Below are 14118 nucleotides of genomic sequence, written 5' to 3'. Positions count from 1 at the left end.
GGTTTTGGACTCCCCCAACATCGGGAACAAGATTTCTTGCATCTAGCGTGTCCAATCCCTTAATAATTTTAAATGTTTCTATAAGATACCCTCTCATCCTTATAAATTCCAGTGAATAAAAGCCCAGTGGTTCCATTCTTTCATCATATGACAATCTAGCCAGCCTGGGAATTAACCTTGTGAACCTTTGCTGCACTCCATCAATAGCAAGAATGTCTTTCCTCACAATAGGAGACCAAAACTGCACATAATACTCCAGATGTGGTCTCACCAGGGCCCAGTACAATTGCAGAAGGACCAATACTCAACTCCTCTCATTATGAAGGCCAACATGCCATTCGCTTTCTTCACTGCCTGTTGTACCTGCATGCTTACTTTCATTGACTGATGTACAAGGATACCCAGGTCTCGTTGTACTTCCCCTCGCCCAACTCACCCAACCTGTCCAAATCACCGTGCATCCTCATAGCATCCTCTTCACAGTTCACACTGCCACCCAGCTTTGTGTCATCTGCAAATTTGCTAATTTTACTTTTAATTCCTTCATCTAAATCATTAATATATATTGTAAATAGCTGCGGTCCCAGCACCAAGCTTTGCGGTACCCCACTAGTCACTGCCTGCCATTCTGAAAGGGACCCGTTAATCCCTACTCGTTGTTTCCTATCTGCCAACCAATTTTCTATCCCTGTCAGTACCCTTTCCCCAATACCATGTGCTCTAATTTTGCCTATTAATCTGTGTGGGACCTTATCGAAGGCTTTCTGAAAGTCCAGAAACACCACATCCACTGGCTCTCCCTTGTCCATTTTACTTGGTACATCCTCAAAAAAATCCAGGAGATTTGTCAAGCATGATTGCCCCTTCATAGGTCCATACTGACTTGTATGCAGGTAGTTTTTTAAATTCCTGATTCTTTCTGGAGGGAAAATGCCAATATCTGATGTACATTCCAACACACTCCGATTTCAGTGCTCATTACATTTTATCTTTGCATTATATAGCTCTTAACAGCTGCAACTTTCTGTCAATGAAAGAGCTCTGTACTTAACCAGATGCTGCTCTGGAGCTTGTATCAATGTTTTGCCAAATGTCGGCATGCTGAATTGAGGAGATCTCTTATTTCAAGTTCAGGTGGATGTTGAAATGCACATGATAACTTTATATATCATAGTTTCAGGGCAGGGTTATGAGTGTACAAATGTAGCATTGTTTCGTTTTCATAAGAATGCTTCCTTGTTCTATAAGGATGATAGGTGAAAAAACAAACTGATGGTGCAACTCTGGGTGATAGAAACATAGAAAATAGGTGCAGGAGGAGGCCATTCGGCCCTTCGAGCCAGCACCGCCATTCATTGTGATCATGGCTGATCGTCCCCTTTCAATAACCCGTGCCTGCCTTCTCCCCATATCCCTTGACTCCACTAACCCCTAGAGCTCTATCTAACTCTCAAGCAGAGGCCTGGGGGGGGGGGGGGGGGGGGGGTTAAGGAGAGGGGAGAGATATTGAATTTGGCTAGGGTCTCTCACTGGCAGTGGAGGATAGTTGGGAAAGGGAGTGAAATGGCATTCAACTAGGAGTTTGGGAAGGTCATACAGACAGGCTTTGCAAATTGGTCACCTTGCTTGCACATGTAGAGGAGGCCACATCAGGAGCAGCGAATGCAACAGGTGGATGGAGGAAGTGCACGTGAATCTTTGCCTCACCTGGAAGGACTGTTTGGGTCCCTGTGGAGTGATGTGGGAGAAGGTGTAATAACAAATGTTGCATCTCCTACAGGGGAAAGTGGCAGAACGGGATGGGTGGGGAGGGAATCACAGATGTAGTGTTTCCTGTGGAAGGTGGAAAGAGGCGGGGAGTGGAAGATTGCAGGTTGTGGAATTGACAAAGCATCACTTGATGGAGGTGCAGACTAGTAGTGTGAAAGATAAGGAAAAGGAAACCACACTGTTTTGTTTGGAGTGAGGGAGGCTACATGAGCAGATGTTTAGGAAATGGAGGAAAGGTGAGAGAAAGCTCCAACCACAGTTAATGGAGACGGATGTCTAGAAAAGGGAGAGAAGTGTCAAAAATAGTCCAAGTAAATTTGAGTGGGCTTGAAGATGGTCAGGTTGATAGAATGAATGGGTTCCCAATGCGAGTTAGCATTGTAAAAATGTTGGAAGGCATGCAAGATGTCCTGGATATAGGTGGAGAGTGATTGGTTGATGGGAGACAGGACAGAGTCGAAGGATGATCAGCCATGATCACGATGAATGACGGTGCTGGCTCAAAGGGCCAAATGGCCTCCTCCTGCACCTATCTTCTATGTTTCTATGATGAGGAGGTGGCTTCAGTGGGGAAGAGGAGGCAGAAACAATAGGTCTCTCAGGACAGTCCAGTTTGTGGCTCTTGGCCAAGAGATAGATGTGGGAAGGGCAGGATTGTGACACGTAATTTTATGGTGAATGTAAGTATTACTAGCTCCAATTTATTTCCACATTAAGAGTTGAACCAAATCAGGCCCACCAATTCTCTGTGGACCATCAAACACCCAATTTTACATTAGTTCAACCTTAACCTGTTTTATTAGTTGCATTAAGCAAAGTGCTGGAGGAATTAAACAGTTTGGGCAGCATTTGTAAAGGGAGGTAGGCAGTCAATGGTTTGAGTTGGGGCCTTTAATAACTCTGAAGAAAGGTCATGACCCAAATGCCTCCACACAGATGCTGCTCAAGTGCTGAGTTACTCCAGTACTATGATTTTTGCTCAAGTTTTCAGCACCTGCAGCCTCTTGTTTGCATCTCTTTGTTTTATTGGTATGTAGGGAAGTGATAGAACTTGGGGGAATTGATATGAAACATGTGATTAATGTAGGATTAGTGTAAATGGGTGGTTTGTGATGGCTGCTGACTCGGTGGGCCAAAGGGCACTTTTCTGTTTCGAGAGGAACTGCAGATGCTGGTTTAAACTGAAGGTAGACACACACAATGCTGGAGTAACTCAGTGGGACAGGCAGCATCTCTGGAGAGAAGGAATGGGTGAAGTTTTGGGTCAAGACCCTTCTTCAGACTAGTTGGGGGAAAGGGAAATGAGAGATATAGAACAATTGAATGAAAGAAATGCAAAAAAGTAATGATAATAATTGAAACGGGCCATTGTTAGTTTCTCTGAACACCTTCGCTCAGTCCGCCTCGACCTACCAGTTATCCCAGTTGCCAAACACTTTAATTCCCTTCCCATTTCCCGCACTGACCTTTCTGTCCTAGGCCTCCTCCATTGTCAGTATGTGGCTAATTGCAAATTGGAGGAGCAGCATATCATATTTTGCTTGGGCAACTTGCAACCCAGTAGTATGATCTCTCTAACTACGTAATCCCTGCACTCCCTCTCCCCTCCATCCCTCTCCCACCCAAGTCTCACCAGGTTCCCGTTCTCACTTAGCATACAGCTAACAATGGCCTGTTCCCTTTATCATTGTTACTTTTTTGCATATCTTTCATTCATTGTTTTTTTTATCTCGACGTAATTGTCCACATCCCTCGTTTCCTTCTCCCCAGACTAGGGTTTGGATGCGAAATGTCACCCATTCCTTCTCTCCAGAGAATCTGCCTGTCCCGCTGAGTGACTCTAGCATTTTGTGTCTATCTTCAAGCCTTTCTCTGTGCTGTGTATCTTTGTAACATTGAGAAACAAACCTAAGTAATCTATAGTAGACACAAATGCTGGAGAAACTCAGCGGATGAGGCAGCATCTATGGAGCGAAGGAAATAGGCAACGTTTCGGGTCGAGACCCTTCTTCAGACTGATGTGGGGGGCGGGGGGGGGGGGGGAAGAAAGGAAGAGGTGGAGACAGTGGGCGGAGGGAGAGCTGAGAAGGGGAGGAGAAAGCAGGGACTACCAGAAATTAGAGAAGTCAATGTTCATACCGCTGGGGTGTAAACTGCTCAAATGAAATGTGAGGTGCTGCTCCTCCAATTTGCGGAGGTCCTCACTCTGGCCATGGAGGAGGCCCAGGACAGAAAGGTCGGATTCGGAATGGGAGGGGGAGTTGAAGTGCTGAGTCACCGGGAGATCAGGTAGGTTAATGCGAACCGAGCGGAGGTGTTAGGCGAAGCGATCGCCAAGCCTACGCTTGGTCTCACCGATGTAGAACCATACAATCATAAGTAATCTGTAAATAGCTTTGACTGAGGAATAAGAACAGTATTGTTCAACGTGGCAGGAAGATCTTTATCTCTCCCTGCCACCCCTCCGTAATATAATGCTCTAGGATTTATTAAATGCATCTGCAGTTTCGGTAAATAACTGAGTGTAGCTCTATCAAGAGTATAGTACTGGGAATGTAAACCTAGATTTTGTGCTCGAGGCTTTGGAATGGGACACGAAACCATAGACTTCTAATTCAGGTGATTCAAGATTCAAGATACATTTAATTGTCACATGTACCAGATGACACAGTGAAATGTAATTCCCATACAGCCGCACAATAAAAAATAAAGGACACAACACACTATAGAATTTGACATAAAACATCCCCACACAGCAGAATCAAAGTTTCCCACTGTGTGGGAAGGCACCAAAGTCAGTCTCGATACAGGATCAACCTGTATATGTTGTTGATGTTGAAGTCATTGCCCTGTTGCCCTGTAAGAAAAGTGGTGTACTTATGATTGTCTTTGTTCATGGGTCTTATCCAGTTTGTGTCCACATTTAGGCAATTAAAGCCAAGATAGCCAGCTGATTCTAATGCATGGTGCACACAAATGCTGGAGAAACTCAGCGGGTGCAGCAGCATCTATGGAGCGAAGGAAATAGGCAACGTTTCGGCCCGAAACGTTGCCTATTTCCTTTGCTCCATAGATGCTGCTGCACCCGCTGAGTTTCTCCAGCATTTTTGTGTACCATCGATTTTCCAGCATCTGCAGTTCCTTCTCAAACACTGATTCTAATGCATATTGACTTTTCCACAGATGCTGCCTGACCCGTTGAGTTTCCAGCATTTTTTTGTACTTTTTGTTAAATTTTATATTTGATTTTGGAGTAGTCTTTTCCATAGTACAGGTGCACAACCTTTTATCCGAAAGCCTTGGGACCTGACACTTTTCGTAATTCGGAATTTGTCGGCCTTCGGAATGGAATTTTTTTGCGTAGATATTAATGGCTGGCTCAGTGGTAGAGTGCTCCGCACATATCCGCAAGGTCGCGAGTTTGCGCCTCGATCCCGGCAGTTACTCGGTCGCGAGTTTGAGTCTTCAATGTAGTTTTTTCTTGCAGAATAAATGGGCGGGGAGCTGGAGAGGGGAGGGAAGGGGTCACACACATGGCCGGGAAGCAGAGGGGTGTAGGTGGGGTGAAACTGAAAGGAGCGACAATCTGCTGCTGCCTGCCCGCTGAGTTAAAAAGTTCCCACGCAAGACTCACGATACACTGTGTATCATGACCGTGGGAACTTTTTAACTCAGCGGGCAGGCAGCAGCATATTGTCAATTATTAACCCTCCTGCGCAATATACCCTCACCTTCTCTTTTATGAATGGGGATTTAGTTCCCCTTTCTTCGAGGACCGACCGGAGGTTCCGCTGTCACCTCTGCGGGCCGCCCTCGGTGAACGTTTTCAAGGACCTTTCTTCAAGGACCGAAAAAATGTCCGCTATTCGGAGGTTTTCGTTATTTGGATCTTCGGATAAAAGGTTGTGCACCTGTACTTCCAAAAATATTTACTTATAGCACGGAACGGGGCCATTTGTCTGAGGTTAATATTCCATTCAAGCTCTTTCCCACATCTCTGCATCAAATTATAATAACACAGTGAGGCAGATTGTCTGCCGTTGTGCTAGTGCTGCCGTCAGAATTATTCGTATTTCTTTGGGTGAGACCTAAAAGCTAGAACTAGAATTGACTTGGGCATCTTCTATTCTCTCAGTGCTGTGGGCTGCTCTTGTGTTACACCAACTATGGAGTCCAAAGTGGCAGAGCAGGCGTTTCAGTTGTTTCAAACTGCCTGGTGATCTAGTTAGACTTGTCGCAAGTACAGTGGTTCCATTTAAATGAATGGGCAGAAATGACTGCCCGTAAATCCGTACATGCACGCTGACGTAGGCTGTCTTACGGGTGACGGACGGTTAGGGTTGAGGCTGTGAAATATTCTTCCTTCAATTGTGCAAATGAAAAGATGTCTGAGTTGTTCTGTTTTATTTATAGATGTATTGGGCTGTTTCCAGATCTGAACATCAGGGATGGATTCAGTGAGTGTAGACTAAACTTGCCTCTCCCCTCTTCCCCCTACCTTTCTCCCCTCTCCTCTCCCCTCCCCTTCTTCCCTTCCCCCTCTCCACTCCCCCCTACCCTTCCCCCCTCTTCCTCCCTTCTCCCCGCTCCACTCTTCTCCCCCTTATCCACTACCCCCTCCCCTTTCACATCCCGTTCTCCCCATCTCCCTCCCTTATCCCATTCTCCACCCCCCCCTCCCACTTTCCCCGCCCCCCCCCTCCCCATTTGCGGACCCAGCCTGCGACCAGCGATCCCCCGCACACTACCCCACACACGCTAGGGACAATTTATACAAATCTGTGCGCCTTTGGAGTGCGGGAGGAAACCCAACCCCTAAAGGGCCTGTCCCACTGCCGTGACCTTTCAGCGACTGTCTTCGACCTTCAAAGCGGGGGATCGCTGGTCGCAGGCTGGGTCCATAATGGGGTGGCGTCGGGAAAAGTGGAGGGGGGGGAGGTGGAGAGGGGGATGTGAGGGGAGTGGGTAGTGGATAAGGGGGAGAAGATTGGAGCGGGGAGAAGGGAGGAATGGAAGAAGGGGGGGAAGAGGGGAGGTGGAGAAGGGTAGGGGGGAGTGGAGAAGGAGGAATGGGGGCGGGAGAGGGGGAGAGGGGAGTTCGGTCTACACTCACTGAATCCATCCCTGTGAAAAGAGACGGCGATCGGATCTGGAAGTGGACCAATACATCTATAAATAAAACGGAACAAATTGATTTTATTGTATTAATTTTAATATATTAATGTTTCAAATCCATGCATTGTAGGAAGAATATTTTACAGCCCATCTGTGATCCCTAACTCTAACCCTAACCCTAACCGGTCGTCACCCACAGGACAGCGTACGTCAGCGTGTGACAGGACGCACGACATGATGAGACCCCCAAATGTCGCCCCAGGATTTTGAACATTCCAAAATCTTGGGACGACAGGGAAGCACCTCGCGTCACCACGCCTCTGCAAGCATCACGCGCGCCAACCTATTTTTAGGCTGTCGCGTAAATGACCCGCAAATGTCGCCCGTGGGACAGGCCGTTATATGAATTTCACTTTCTTGTCATCGTCCCATTGGAAAGTGGACATCTATGGATGCTTACAGGACTAGCTGGACCCTGTGCTCAAAGAGATTTCCTAGGCTTGTGCTTGGGTATTGCCTCCACTCACTACATAAAATTCACAAGTTCCAGGTATTGCCAGCCTGGGGTCCCTGGATTCGTATTCAGACAGGAGATTACTATGGGAACACCATCACTGGAGATATGGCACATTAGACTTGCTTTGTACCACCATGACTTGGAATAAGGCAGCACTTTTAGGAAGTGGAAAATATGCGGTGAGGGCCGGGGAGAAAGACTTTAATCATATTTTGAGTATCATATTTTGAGATTTTCAAAGGTTTGCTTAGATGGGCCTGTATATGTTTGGGGACGTAGCAATCACATTTTCATTTTATGAGGGGAGAAAATGAAAGAACCTCTTGATCTTATATGGTGGAGATAAAGAAGGGAATTGAACTGGTGTTGGTGTTGGGGAACATGTTAAGATCATAAGTGATAAGGGCAGAATTAAGCCATTCGGCCTATTAAGTCAACTCCCCCATTCAATCACCTACAGTATCTCTCCCTCCTAACCCCATTCTCATGCCTTCTCCCCATAACCACTGACACCGTACAAATCAAGAATCTATCAATCTCTACCTTAAAATGATCCCTAGATGTAGCGATGTTACAAAACCTACCTTCAGCGGCGCTGCAGATCTGCCACGGGCTGTGTGTGCTACTCCGGCACCTTTGGGGGGGGGGGTGGGGGGGGGATTAAAATGCAGGTTTGTATCGCTTGTCGGAGAGGGATTTCCTCGGGCTGCTAGTCGATGAAGAAAAATCGATCGGACTTCCGTTCGCCGTTTAAAAAAAAAAAAAAAATCACTGGACAATTTAATATTCGGATTAAAGTAAAAAGCGACTTCTAATGCCCTTAACACCTTCAATGTGATGGATCGTAATATCAGGACAAAATAAAGGGTAAGTCATTTTCACACATAATCTTGCTTCTTGGGGTGGCTTTAGTCTAATTTTACGACGCAAAAATGTTATTTAGTCCGCAGACGATTCGGCCATGTCTTTGCCTGCCGATATGGGGTTAAAATTCACCGCAATGGCAACGTTCCAATCGATCGCATTCAAGAAACTCCCACGCAAGATGATTAAAATTCTCATTTTTTTGGACAATCATGTCATGAATCGTCTGTGTTTTGTGTAATTGTCTATCCATAATCAATATTTTTATGCTATATACCGTTTTAGTCACATGTACTGTGCAAAAAATAATAATTTTGATTATATTGTGCATGGATGTTTCTAGATTAATTTAAGGGAATTAAACATGCTAGAGTCTGCTAGATAACTGCTAGAGTCAGTTATTAAAGATGGGATAGCAGCACATTTGGAAAGTGGTGAAATCATTGGACAAAGTCAGCATGGATTTACAAAAGGTAAATCATGTCTGACGAATCTTATAGAATTTTTCGAGGATGTAACTAGTAGCGTGGATAGGGGAGAACCAGTGGATGTGGTGTATCTGGACTTCCAGAAGGCTTTCGACAAGGTCCCACATAAGAGATTAGTTATACAAACTTAAAGCACACGGCATTGGGGGTTCAGTATTGATGTGGATAGAGAACTGGCTGGCAAACAGGAAGCAAAGAGTAGGAGTAAACGGGTCCTTTTCACAATGGCAGGCAGTGACTAGTGGGGTACCTCAAGGCTCAGTGCTGGGACCCCAGCTATTTACAATATATATTAATGATCTGGATAGGGAATTGAAGGCAACATCTCCAGGTTTGCGGATGACACTAAGCTGGGGGGCAGTGTTAGCTGTGAGGAGGATGCTAGGAGACTGCAAGGTGACTTGGATAGGCTGGGTGAGTGGGCAAATGTTTAAATCAAGTATCACAACAACAAAATTGTAACTACTTAGATTTAATACGTAAAAAAAAGAGCAGTGTAATGTATTCATTCATATTCATGTATATGTTAATGAGTTGGTGTTGTATATAAGCAGGGAATGTTGGGTAATAAAACTCTCTCTCATGATCCAGGCAACCTGCGTGTAAGTTGTTATTCATTCTGACATCCGGGAATATAACAAAAGTCAAAGTTTTGCTTGTGGAGACACAAGAGATTGCAGATGCTAGAATCTTGACCAAAGCACATTTTTTTCCACAGACGACGTTGAGTTCCATCAGCAGTTTTTTTTGTGTAAGAAGGAACTGCAGCCTTAAATTACTTCCTTTTATGCACTGTGCCTTTACAATAAATCCACGGGCGTTGTTGTTCTATCGAATTGTCCTGCATATTTGAGTATGATCTGGATGAATATTAATGATCTGGATGAGGGAATTGAAGGCAATATCTCCAAGTTTGCGGATGACACTAAGCTGGGGGGCAGTGTTAGCTGTGAGGAGGATGCTAGGAGACTGCAAGGTGACTTGGATAGGCTGGGTGAGTGGGCAAATGTTTGGCAGATGCAGTATAATGTGGATAAATGTGAGGTTATCCATTTTGGTGGCAAAAACAGGAAAGCAGACTATTATCTAAATGGTGGCCGACTAGGAAAAGGGGAGATGCAGCGAGACCTGGGTGTCATGGTACACCAGTCATTGAAAGTAGGCATGCAGGTGCAGCAGGCAGTGAAGAAAGCGAATGGTATGTTAGCTTTCATAGCAAAAGGATTTGAGTATAGGAGCAGGGAGGTTCTATTGCAGTTGTACAGGGTCTTGGTGAGACCACACCTGGAGTATTGCGTGCAGTTTTGGTCTCCAAATCTGAGGAAGGACATTATTGCCATAGAGGGAGTGCAGAGAAGGTTCACCAGACTGATTCCTGGGATGTCAGGACTGTCTTATGAAGAAAGACAGGATAGACTTGGTTTATACTCTCTAGAATTTAGGAGATTGAGAGGGGATCTTATAGAAACTTATAAAATTCTTAAGGGGTTGGACAGGCTAGATGCAGGAAGATTGCTCCCGATGTTGGGGAAGTCCAGGACAAGGGGTCACAGCTTAAGGATAAGGGGGAAATCCTTTAAAACCGAGATGAGAAGAACTTTTTTCACACAGAGAGTGGTGAATCTCTGGAACTCTCTGCCACAGAGGGTAGTCGAGGCCAGTTCATTGGCTATATTTAAGAGGGAGTTAGATGTGGCCCTTGTGGCTAAGGGGATCAGAGGGTATGGAGAGAAGGCAGGTACGGGATACTGAGTTGGATGATCAGCCATGATCATATTGAATGGCGGTGCAGGCTCGAAGGGCTGAATGGCCTACTCCTGCACCTAATTTCTATGTTTCTATGTTTCTAAACATTAAATTCCTTCCATTTGGCATATAAGTTCATGACAGTGAGATTTAAAAATCATGGTATATTGTGAATTCTTGTGTGAATGGGATTAGTTTGTTTTTTGGAAACGTAGGCTATTTAAAAAATTTAGCCTTTAAGAAATGGATAGATGTTTATATCTAGTAATTGAATTTAGATGAATTTAATTGATTAGATGAATTGATTGATTTGATGAAACTGATGAATCTGAATTTTTTGTTGGGTATTTACTATCTGTTTTAGCGTTTAACTTTATGATTTCTATCTTTTTTCTAAAACTGCAAATAATAACTTGTTTCTACTAATGCTGTTCAGTGTTTTTTTTCCTTTACATTTTAAAACAGATGCCTCCGGAGAAGAAATACAAAATTGTCAAAATCCAAATGCCCAGCAAAAGAGACTGATTTAGACAGCATTCGCAGAGATTATCCGAATTTGGACTACTCCAAATGTGATGATCTACAGGACATTGTTAATAACCATATAACCACATAACAATTACAGCACGGAAACAGGCCATCTCGACCCTTCTAGTCCGTGCCGAACACGTATTCTCCCCTAGTCCCATCTACCTGCGCTCAGACTATAACCCTCCATTCCTTTCCCGTCCATATAACCATCCAATTTATTTTTAAATGATAAAAACGAACCTGCCTCCACCACCTTCACTGGAAGCTCATTCCACACAGCCACCACTCTGAATAAAGAAGTTCCCCCTCATGTTACCCCTAAACTTCAGTCCCTTAATTCTCAATGGGAAAGTAGTGGGCAGAAAGGCATGTCATGTGTAGTTTGAAGAGCAAAAACTTGTAGTTTACAATGGCAAAATTGAAAAGTTGAGGAAAAACAAGTTGTACAGAGTTACTTATTGGTTACAATCTGAGGAGTATGATGATGCTACTGATTATGATATGCCAATGTACCAGCTAGCAACTGATCTTCCCCATACAGACTTGGTCTATTGCTAGAAATTGTAATTTATTTACCTGTCTGTTATAGACTTGCAGCATATTATACAATAATATTAAAGTTCTGATCTTGAGAATATCACATTTTTGAATTTTCAAGGCAGTCTGGGTGTTTATTACTATTTCCGTCACAACGGTCAATTTTGTAATTAGCTACAATTAGGTAATTAACTAATTATATGCTTTAATTTCAGGTCATCCAAGTAAGATGTTTCATATTTGTTTCAGAATGCTTCAATCAATAATAACTGAAAATTTCATTAAGTTCTCTTAATTTTTAAGAAAGTTATGAGCTTTAGACTGTCCTCGATCACAGCTTTTGTGTTAAAGTCAATGGAAAAGCAATAGGGAACAAGATGCTAATTTCCGAGTATGAAAATGGCCATAACTCTTTTAATACTGAAGATATGAAAGTGAATTAGGTATCAAATTAAACTTCTTTTTATGCTTTATCTGATGGGATAATTTGCAGACTTGATTTTTAAAATCTCAAAATGTTGTAACATTGCTACTTGCTGGCCTCCACAGCCTTCTTTGGCAAATAATTTCACACATTCACCACCCTCTGACTAAAGAAATTCCTTCTCACCTCCTTCCTAAAGGAACACCTTTTAATTTGAGGCTATGGCCTCCAGTCCTAGACTCCCCCACTAGTGGAAACATCCTCTCCACATCCACTCTATCCAAGCCTTTCACTATTTGGTAAGTTTGTTGTTGTTGTCTACAACAGGAGCTTGTTATAGACCATCTTTTACGTCCACCTGTCTGAGGAAAATCATGAAATTGTCACAACCAGGCGTTCTTCTTGAGATATGAGGTAGGAGAGTTATTTTAATGTCAACGTGGCCTCTCCATCTATTTGATGGTAAAAGTCAGGTCAAAGATAATAGACAATAGGTGCAGGAGTAGGCCCTTCGACCCTTCGAGCCAACATATGATTGGATAAAGGGTTCAAAGTATGTTGATGAAGCCTTTCAAGTGTTAACAAGCCAGTCATTGAAACATTTGTGGCATCAGCTAATACACAGACCACTTATGGTCGAACCCTCGTCAGTAGCTACGAGGGCTGGCACGTGACGTCACGGCCTAGGGGGAGTGTCCTGCTACTTAAGGTTATCTCACCTTGAGATCCACGCAGTCAACAGGTAGCTGAGCCCGAGAGAACAACCTCGCTCAGCTACAGCAGCAATGATAATTGCGTTAGCGGACCAACTTAACACCTGAATAAAACTATGTTTGAACCTGCCTGACGTCTGGCCTTATTCACCACGTTTGGTGCCGCTACACCTTATCCTTGACAATCTCTGATAATAAGTGAATCATAGTTTCGAATGCCTTCAGTATTCACTCTCTCATGGGATGGTGTTCTAAATATGTGTAATAAAAACATCACTAGGTTGGGTATTGTATGTTGAGAGAGAGAAAAACACCTAATGTTTTGATCAATGACCTTCCAACTGTTAGCTGGAGGCAAGATGAGCTGGCCAGGTTTAGTTACCGTATGACACAAAGTGCTGGAGTAACTCAGAGGGCCAGGCTGCATCTCTGGAGAACTGAAGGACTCTTCTTCAGACTGAAGGGACCTGACCCGAAACATCACCAATTCATGCTCTTCAGAACTGCTGTCTGACCTACTGAGTTACTCCAGAACTTTGGGTCTTTTTATGTAAGATAGCATCTGCAGTTCCTTGTTTCTACTCTGTAGCTGTGTGGTTAACCAAACTGGGTCCCTAATTGGATTCATTTGCTCTTCATCATGTTTCTGGAGATTTACTAACTCATTGGTTATAGAAACAAAAATGCTTCTCCGAATTCTCCGGATTTTTTCCTTCCATATTAAAAAATGATTTTATGTCAGCTGCTGCTGTTCATGTCTACATCTGTCTAGATATGATGTTGGAGGTTCTCTGGAAATGTGCACACCCACACTGCACTGTATGAGAGTTGCATTGTCCAAATTTGTCAGTTAAAACATTAAAGTTAAGCTGTACCCTCCTCCTTGGGAGGAAGTAAAATATGCCATGGTGCTCATCTGAAGAGCAGAGATATTTCCCTCCAGTATCTTGGATAATATTTATTTCCCAGCTATTTATATATTCTATGTAAAAGATGATCAGTTTGTGAGACCATGCTTTGAATTATTTGACTGTATACATCCTGCATTGATCATTAAATTATGACGACATTTTGAACTATGTTTTATTTTTATTTATTTTTTATTTTTATAGAGCACTTTAAAAACAACCACTGTGCAACAAAGTGCTGTACATGACTAATCATAAACATAAAACAAAACAATAAAAACATTAAAAGACAGTAAAAACAATAAAAAACAATAATAGAAACACTAAAACAAGAGCAAAGTCTCATGCAGGGTCGAAAGCCAAGGAATAGAAAAGGGTTTTAAGACTAGTTTTGAAGATGGACAGTGAGGGGGCCTGTCTAATGTGCAAAGGTAGAGTGTTCCATAATGTCGGAGCAGCAACAGAGAAGGCTCTATCCCCTCTGAGCTTCCGCTTAGACCTCGGT

The 14118-nt window shown here is 43.5% G+C and overlaps 1 protein-coding gene across 4 annotated transcripts in view; it reads left to right on the top strand.

The window, feature by feature from the left end:
* The window catches only part of snx31 (sorting nexin 31), a 106772-nt gene that overhangs the window by 10090 nt on the left and 82564 nt on the right, over positions 1–14118 (top strand). The window lies entirely within an intron of this gene.

Source organism: Amblyraja radiata, chromosome 4 (assembly GCF_010909765.2).
Source record: "Amblyraja radiata isolate CabotCenter1 chromosome 4, sAmbRad1.1.pri, whole genome shotgun sequence".
Taxonomy (NCBI): Eukaryota; Metazoa; Chordata; class Chondrichthyes; order Rajiformes; family Rajidae; genus Amblyraja; species Amblyraja radiata.
Note: the sequence above shows the minus strand (reverse complement) of the source record. Positions and strands in the feature narration are given on the sequence as shown.